The 9,061-nt window shown below is 45.5% G+C and overlaps 1 protein-coding gene across 1 annotated transcript in view; it reads left to right on the forward strand.

Moving 5' to 3' along the window:
• KLHL6 (kelch like family member 6) overlaps window positions 1–9,061 on the forward strand; it is a 73,265-nt gene that overhangs the window by 49,074 nt on the left and 15,130 nt on the right. The window lies entirely within an intron of this gene.

Below are 9,061 nucleotides of genomic sequence, written 5' to 3' on the forward strand. Positions count from 1 at the left end.
TCTTCAAGCCTTTAAGACCCCAGATGCTATATCTTTTGATAGCTGGGCACCATTAGCTTTCTGTACCACATTTGCTTATGCACCCGCTTTTGTCTTCAGCGATCATGCTGGGAAGGTGAGCATCACAGAATGCCGGATTATTAGAACAAAGTGTTCTTGCGTTGAGGGAATACTTGAGTAGAGGCCCAATGTCCATCTGTTACTTTAATACTAAACCTATAAATATATGCACATAGACCTATTTCTCCATTGTAATGTATAAAAATATTTACATATGTACATGCCTGTATTTAGACCTTTATAAATGTCCTTTGCCTCCTATTTCCTTCCTCTATTTCCTTTTACTTTCCTCTTGTCCCACTATCATGTTCAGCCTTCATCTGGGTTTCAGTAATTCCTCTAGGTTACATTGCACTTGATCAAGCCCTACCAGGCCTCCTACACCCTCCTCACCATTGATTTTGGATCACTGGTTGTTCCCTTGTCCCTGGGTTTGTTAACATCCACTTCCTCCACCCCCCCCCCACCCCCCTGAGACTGTACTTCTTTACAGGATGAGAAAGCCTCATCTTTCTTCCTCAGAGCTTCTGGTGGTTTCAAGCCACTGACCTTGTGGTTAGCAGCCCAACACATAACCAGTACACCACCACGGCTCCTATGTATCACAAAGCCCTCAATAAATTTATCGAAAGCATAACGGGTCACCAGGATGGTGAATACACAGATCCTTCAGATCTCTCTGTTTCAGTGTCTCTCATTAACCACCCCTGATGAAAATGTTAAATTCAGATCTTTACACATTGAAGATTTAGTGGAGAGGAAATAAGCCATCAGGGAGTGATGACAGAGGGCTAGCTTAACAGTTTGAGCACATGGACACTCACATATACGCTGTTGCTAGCTGCCCCTGAGTCAGATCCCATGCACAACAGAACAAAACGTTAGTCCCGAGCCATCTCCACCATCATCCTTATGTTTGATTCCCCTGTGGGGCTGGGGTCCAACTCTGTCCGCCCGTCTCATTGAGGGTCCCCCAGTTTTCACAGATCTCCTGCATCACCAAACAGGATGGACTTTGTTAGTAGCCGTTCTGACTGATGTTGTGTCCAAAGCCGAGTCATCCTTGCTCTTAAACAGCATCCTGGTTTCATTTCTTCCAAGGCTGATTTATTTGCTCTTCTGACCGTCCATGACATAGTCAACAGTCTCCACCAATATGAATACATCAGCACTGCTTCTGCCTTCCCTATTCCCGGTCTCATTTTCACGTGGGTATGAAATGATTGGAAAAAGCCATAGCTTGGGTCAGGCACCCCTTCATTATCACAGAGATATCTTTTCATTTAAAACTTTGAAGAGGCGGGGTTACTTTGTTTGTTTTCTGGATTTGCCCAGTGAAGTGTGTCATTTGATTTCTTGACAGGCGCTTCTATGGATGCTGATTTCTTTTTTCCATCCAAGCCTTGTTCATGAGAACAGCCCAGTGGGCTCAGAAATGGTCTGTCTCTGGAATCTTTTCTTTGCTCTGTGTTTTCTTTTCCAACCCTGTGTTGTCCACAGATCTATGGCTTATTTATCACTGCAAATATAACTTGTACACAGATGTTGACCAGTGAAGCTATCAGGGCTTGGCCTTTTCACTCTGAGATTCTTTTGAAAATACAAATTGCATTTCTTTAATCGACATAGGGCTATAGAGATGATGAGGCTTTCTACCGTGTAGAGCTTGACAGTTTCAGAAACCCATTGGACTGTCCTATATGAATTGGAATCAATTCAATGGCGGTGAGGTTTGAGACTCATGCTTGGATGCATTTTAGTAGTTGGTGTCTTCCAAGAAATGTCTGCGTTTCGTATAGGTTACCAACTTTTTAAGCTACATTTTGCATCATTTACTTTATCCTCTTCATATCTGTAGTCTCTGTAGTGATGCCACAGCTGTCATTCCAGATACTGGTGACTGTGTCTCCTCTCCTCCCGCTGTTCCTCCCCCCCTTACTTTTTCTCCTTTTCTGATCAGTGTGGTTAGAAGTTTATCAACTCTCTGCGTTCATTTGATTTTTGTTATTATCTTTTGTTTTCTGTTTCATTTATTGCCACTCAGATCTTGAATATTTCCTTTTCTCTGCTCACTTGGGGTTTAATGTGCTCATCTTTTTATGTTGCTTGAGGTGGAAGCTGAAGCTGTTGATCTGAGATTTTTCTGCGTTTCTTTTTTTCCTCCCCCCTATGTTTATAAAGTTGAGCCTCATTAATGCTTTAAATGTCTCCCTAAGCTGTCTGCTAATGGCATCCCTTACATTTTAATATGCTATGCTTCATGTTGCACAATCAATTCTAGACAAACAATATGTCAACAAACAAGAAGGACTTTGCTTTCTAAGCTCATGATGTGTTGGAGAAGATAGGACATTAATTAGGGGAAGGAGGAAGTCTGGCAGCCACATTCTGACCCAAGCTGCCTAGGCTTGCCCTCGAATCAGAGACCATATAATAATTGCAGACAGATCTTAGTCTCCGTCTGTTCTCAGTTCTGCCTTTATTTTATTATTTAAAAAATAATTTTATTAGGGCCACATACAACTCTTATCACAATCCATACATACATCAATTGTGTAAAGCACATTTATACATTCATTGCCCTCATCATTCTCAAAACATTTACTCTCCATGTAAGCCCCTGGCATCAGCTCCTCATTTTTCCCCCTTCTTGCCCGCTTACCCCTCCCTCATGTATCCTTGATAATTTATACATTATTATTTTGTCATATCTTACACTGTCCGACATCTCCCTTCACTCACTTTTCTGTTGTCCGTCCCCCAGGGAGGAGGTTATATGTAGATCCTTGTAATCAGTTCCCCCTCTCCACCCCACCTTCCTGGCGTCGCCACCCTCACCACTGGTCCTGAAGGGATCATCCATCCTAGATTCCCTGTGTTTCCAGTTCCTATCTATACCAGTGTACATCCTCTGGTCTAGCCAGATTTGGAAGGTAGAATTGGGATCATGATAGTGGGGTGGTGAGGAAGCATTTAAGAACTAGAGGAAAGTTGTATGTTTCATTGTTGCTACACTGCACCCTGACTGGCTCATCTCCTCCCTGCGACCCTTCCATAAGCGGATGTCCAATTGCCTACAGATGGGCTTTGGGACTCCACTCCACACTCCCTCTCATTCACAATGATATGATTTTTTTGTTCTGATGATGCCTGATACCTGATCCCTTTGACACCTCGTGGTCACACAGGTTGGTGTGCTTCTTCCACGTGGGCTTTGTTGCTTCTGAGCTAGATGGCTGCTTGTTTACCTTCAAGCCTTTAAGAACCCAGATGCTATGTCTTTTGATAGCCGGGCACCACAGCTATGGAATGCCAGTTTAATAGAACAAAGTGTTCTTGCACTGAGGGAGTACTTGAGTGGAGGCCCAATGTCCATCGGCTACCTTAATACTAAACCTATATGCACATAGATCTATTTCCACATCCTCATCTATATTTACATATGTACATGCATTTATTTAGACCTCTATATATGCCCTTTGCCTCCTAGCTCTTTCCTCTATTTCCTTTTACCTTCCTCTTGGTCCACTATCATGTTCAGCCTTCTTTGGGTTTCAGTAATTCCTCTCGGTTAAGTTCTGCCTTTAAAGAGCACAGTCTTGATCAACAATATTTCCAACATCTAAGCTACTTTTCTTTCTGCCTACTATTCCCCAAGGTACAGAAATCAGGGGACAAAGGCTTTTACTCTGATATGAAACATCACCCTATGTCTTCCACAAAGTTGCTGCGATGAAATACCTGCACTGCTTTTTGTTTTTGCAATGCTGGGAAGGTGGCTGGGGTCCAGGCTTGAAGCCTTACAGATGTAGGCTTTTCCTTTCACGTCACAATTTACTGACAGCTTCAGGTGTGAGCATTTATTTATCCCCTTTAAGGCTCATTTCAGATCCAGCACCTGAGGTTAAGAGTTTCCGACTGTTAGAACTGGTTTGAGAATTCAGGAAGACAATGAATGGCATGTGCCTAACACTGTACCAGGCAGGCACGTGGCAAATGCTCATTGAGGGCTTTTGTTTATCCCATTCAATTCTTTTAGAATTGCTGTATCTCCCTAGTGATAAACTGGAGCCTTAATGGTGCGGTGGGTTACATCCTGGGCTTTTAATCACAGGGCAGCATCTCCAACCCACTAGTTGCTCTGTGGAAGAAGGAGGAGACTCTCTGCTCCCACAGAGAGTTACCACCGCTTCACAAACCCACAGGGGCAGTTGAATACTGCCCAAAGGTCAGGATGCGTCAGAATGGATGCAATAGCACCATAGGGTGGTTTGGGGTTTCAGGAACAAAAAGCTCTCTTTTCACTGTAACTCAGATTTTTGCTGACCCCCAAACTGGTGCTGGCCACTTTCTTACATCCACTTTATAACCTAGGTGACTGAGTTTGTGATCATACATGAACCAGCCAAGGCAACTTCCAATGGGGGTGGTGGTGGTGGTGGTGATGGTGTCTCATTGTCAATTGGTTCCTTGAAACCTCCTGTCTGCTTACTGCTTGATTCTGTTAGAGTTTATTCCAGAGGACAGCAACGTGTGCCTGAAGGTTACTACTCCTACTACACACACACACACACACACACACACACACACACACACACACACACCCTCCCTCTCCCAGATCAACCCTTCTTGACCCATCATCACCTTCTGCTGTCAAACTTGTCCTTCCTCCAAGTTCTTGGTGGTGATGGGAAATCCCGTCCACATTTGGTTCAGGAGTGCTCGTTGGGGGCCCTTGTTGGGAGAGGTCTTTTGGAACAGGGAAAGTTGTCCCTTCATCCATACCCTCCTTGGTTTCCTGGGACCAACTGGATGCACATCACAGGCTTGCTATCCGACCTGTGAAAGTGAGAGGACAGCTTGCTGGGCCCAGTGTGGTCACTTCTGTTTGCCTCCACGGGGCAGGCTGTGCAGGCAATGAGCAGTCAGTCAGTCTATCTGCTCTGTTCTGACCCATCTGAAGATAAACCGGTTAAGCCTGATGATTGCGTGCGAGTCATTGGCAAGCGCTTCTGTGTGTCTGCAGCCAGACTCCTCCCTCTCTAACTCCAGCTTGACATTTGTCAGGCGTCTGGGTAGAAGTTTTGCCAAATGTAGCTGAACTTCCCTTACCATTCGGTCATAGGGAGACCACGTGTGGTTGTGTGGTGCCAAGTTGGAAAGCAGGTCTAGTCAATTCCATCAATTAGATGATTGACTATCTCTTGCCAAGTAACGAACGGCCCTACAGTGAAGCCGTTTGAAACAACAAACCTTGTCTCGCACAGGTTCTAAGGATCGGGAATCTGGGAACAGCGGAGCTGGATGATTCGAGTTCAAGAATTTTCAGGAGATTGCAGTCAAGCAAAGGCTGCAGTCATATCAAAGCTCAAATAGGCTGGAGGGTGTGCTGCTAAGCCCTTTCAAATGATCATTAAACCAACCCAGACTCATTGCCATTGAGTCAATTTTGACTCAAAGCAACCCTATAGGACAGGGTAGGACTCCTCATGTGGCATTCTGGGACTGTCACTCTTTACAGGGATAGAAAGCCTCCTCTTTCCCCCTTGGAGCATCTGGTGGTTTTGAACTGCAGACTATGGTAAGCAGCTCAGTGTGTAACCACTATGCCATCGTGCCTCCTGTGGACCATTGGCAGGCTTTAATTCCCTGATGGTTATTGGCTAGGGGCTTCAGTTCCTTACAACAGGGGCCTCTCCCTAGCAGCCGTTTCCCCTCAGAACAAGCACGCGATGAAAGAGACCGAGAGAAGCTGGCACGTCTTTTATAAGCTAAGTTCAGAAGTCATCGTCACGACTTCTGCCACTTTCTATTAGTCACAGGGTCCAGCCCGGCTGCCACGTAGAAGAGGAACCACCCAAGGGTGTAATTACAAGAGGGGTGATCACCAGGGCCACGCGGGAGCTGACTGCCATGAGGACTTACACTGCAAATCATCTATGAGAGACCTGAGCCATATAGTTTTCCCATTCCTTCAAGCAAGCAGCATTTTGAGAAGCTTACGAGTTCTGGGCATGGTGTGCTGAGATTCAGAGACCGCAGAATGCAGTATGATCAGATGTGATAAGTCCTGGGATGAGGGACATTCAAGGCTATGGGATCTTACATGGAAAGTCAGACTGGCCTTGTGGAGTAAAAGGCAAAGTGATATTCAAAAATCCGCTCAATGGCTAAGCGGTTGGGAGAGTGTGTGGGATAGGGAATTGAGGCCAGCCCACGGCCTACAGCATCTGTCCTGCCACACATGCCCTATTCCTTTCTGCTGACCTGCAGGGACAAGCCCTGACACAGACTTCTGACCATGGTCTAGCCTCAAGAATTGAGGCTGCATGGACAAGGGAACAACTAGGGAATTAAAATCAACAAGGAGGAGGATGCAGAGATCCTGGGGGTGTGGGAGCAACAGCAATCTAGCTGAGAGAAATTACTAAGATGTAGAAGAAGGGCAAGTGTGATGGTGGGACAGGAGGAAGGTAAAAGGAAACAGAGGAAAGATCTAGGAAGCAAAGCTATGGATAGAGGTATAAACATAGGTGTATACATAGGTACACACATTAATTCATAAAAATTGAGGTATTAGTATATGCATGTATATTTATATGGCAATACATTGAGGAAGTGGATGGACTTTGGGCCTCTGCTCAAACCCTCCCTCAACGCAAGAACACTTTGTTCTAATAACCTGGCATTCTGTGCTGCTCACCTCATTGACATGATTGCTGAAGACAAAAATGGGTGCAAAAGCAAATATGGTGAAGAAAGCTGATGGTGCCCAGCTATCAAAAGATAGAGCATCTGGGGTCTTAAAGGCTTGAAGTTAAACAGGAGGCCGTCTAGTAGAGAAGCAACAGCCAATATGGAAGAAGCACACCAGCCTGTGTGATCATGAGGTGTCCCTGGGATTGGGTAACAGGCATCAGAAGATCACAAACAAACAAACAAACCATCTTGTTGAGAATGAGGTGGGTTGGAGCAGAGCCCCCAAACCCATCTGTAGACAATAGGACATCCCTTCACAGAAAGGTCACAAGAAGGGATGAATCTACTAGTGTGCTGTATAGCACTGACGAAACACACACTATTCCTCTGGTTTTTTGAGGCTTCCTCACCCCCCACTATCATGACCCCAGTTCTGTCTTTCAGTTCTGGCTAGATAGGAGCTTGTACACTGGTACAGATAAGTGCTCATGACACACGAATCCAGGTCAGAAACCTCCCCGCCCCCCGCCCCCCAGGAACAGAAATGGGAGTTGCAGTACTAGTTGTGTAGGGGGAAGGTGGGAGGAGAAGGGGAAGAAAGGGGAACTGATTGCAATAATTGATGATAACCATCCCCTGTCCCCAGGGGGAGGAACAACATAATCATGGGCGAAGGGAGACAGCAGTTGGTGTAAGATATGAAAATAATAATAATTTATAACTTATCAAGGGATCATAGGGTGAGAGGGCTGGGGGAGGAGGGGAAAAGAAGAGCTCAATAGAAAGTAAATGTTTAGAAAAAGATGATGGCAACATATATATAAATATGCTTCATATCATTGATGTACTGAATGTTATAAGAGCTGTAAGAGCCCCAATAAAATGATCTTTTAAAAAAAGAATTGAGGCTGAAAACAGGAACCATATGTAGATTTTCTGCATAAAACAACTAAACAAACACAGTCCCTTATAGAAAAGGAAAGATTAGGTGTTGGCTGGTCTGATTAGCTGCAGCCGTTGGTTGGAGTCTCTACCTGACTGCTGTCATCAGTTCCGCCACCACCTGGAGACAAGATCAAAGTTGCCCAGTCCATGTGAGGCCAGCCTAACCTGTTGGACAAGGAGCTGCTTTGGTCCTGTGGGAAAGAGCAGTGCTCCGGGTCTCCCAGCAGCACACTGAGAGAACTGTCCCATCAAGCCCCGGGCGGGATGGCACCAGGAGGAAGTCAGCCTTCCTTCGCCTCATGACAGTAACACGCAAACACAAACACAAAGGCAGTGGCAGTCAAGCCCACTCGGTCTCGTTGCAGCTCAGAGTAGAAGTGCACTCAGCTGGGTTTTCATGGCTGCGGCTTTGCCGAAGCAAATTGCCAGACCTTTCTTCCAAGGTGCCTCTCCATGGGTTAGAACTACCAACCTTTTGGTTGGAAGCTGAATGCTTCATCGTTTAGTCACCCAGGGACTCCAAAATCAACATACCAATCCAAACACCCAACCCTATTGCTGCTGAGCCTATTCCAACTCACAGTGGCCTTCGAGAGCAGAGTTTTAGAGCAAGTTCTAACCTCAGATGGTTTCCAAGGCTGTGAATCCTATTTTTTAACTTGATCTCTAGTTAGTATATCGATTAATCCAATTGTTCAGTCCTATCAAGAAGGGCAGTGCCATGATCAGCACCATCGACTTTGCAGTTTTCCCCCTGCTTTCACACATGGGTGTTGATTCCCATTTCTTGCCCCATCTCTCCCCCTGCCCAAGGCCATCAGCAACCCCCTTACTGTCCTGCTCGGTCCATCAATCCCACTTTCCCTATACTGAGAAGTTTCTTTCCAAGACTAGGCTGACACCAACAAGGATCCACCAACAATGGCCACACAAGACCGACAGAGACCTGCGTCCAATAGAAAGCAGAGGAACATGAAAAGCTGAGGGTAAATTCACATCAATTCCACAGCGAGGTTATATTACAAGAAGTATGTCAAGACTGTCAGTCTTTATGGAAGCAGATCGGCAGATCTTTCTCCCACAGAGCGGCTGGCAGTTTTGAATTGCTGGCCCATCTGTGAGAAGCCAAATACTTCTAATATCAATAATAATAACAATAAATATTTTAAAAGACCACTGCCATTGGGTTCATTTCCAAGGCTTGGATCATTTTTGTAAAGGCTTTGTCAATCTTTACGGGACCAGAGAGCCTCAATTTTCCCACACAGGAGTGGCCCGTGGGCTAACCCTTTAATAGTGTTAATGACTAAACTCTGCAGTATACAGATGAGGAAACGGAGGCTCACTGGGGGCCGGG

The sequence above is a fragment of the Echinops telfairi genome, unplaced genomic scaffold, assembly GCF_000313985.2.
Source record: "Echinops telfairi isolate 266 unplaced genomic scaffold, ASM31398v2 ScPeMD7_7407;HRSCAF=8445, whole genome shotgun sequence".
NCBI classification, from domain to species: Eukaryota; Metazoa; Chordata; class Mammalia; order Afrosoricida; family Tenrecidae; genus Echinops; species Echinops telfairi.